At 31.5% G+C, this 241-nt stretch overlaps 1 protein-coding gene across 1 annotated transcript in view; it reads left to right on the forward strand.

Annotated features, from left to right (window-relative positions):
• Window positions 1-151, forward strand: part of LOC119594139 (protein psiR-like) — a gene marked incomplete in the record, with an annotated part of 1,575 nt that extends 1,424 nt beyond the window's left edge. Inside the window, 1 exon segment of the mRNA XM_037943206.1 lies at window positions 1-151.
• Window positions 152-241: the final 90 nt, after the last annotated feature.

Consider the following 241-nt stretch of genomic DNA (forward strand, 5'->3'; position numbering starts at 1 on the left):
TACGTGCAATTTTCTAAAACCCGTTGTAGTACATCGATAGATTTTTTTAATATGTAAACGAATGAGTTTCAATACAACTATTTAACAATGAAAACTGTTTTAGTTTTGCGAGTACATTGCTCAGGCTCACGCTGTTTTCATTTTGAAAAGAAATATAAAATACAGCGAAAGAGCAATCTATAAGTGAATTCCTTTGTCTTTCTACTCATTTTATCTGTCTACGTCCCGATCTGTTTTTTTC

The sequence above is a fragment of the Penaeus monodon genome, chromosome 33 (assembly GCF_015228065.2).
Source record: "Penaeus monodon isolate SGIC_2016 chromosome 33, NSTDA_Pmon_1, whole genome shotgun sequence".
Lineage (NCBI taxonomy): Eukaryota > Metazoa > Arthropoda > Malacostraca > Decapoda > Penaeidae > Penaeus > Penaeus monodon.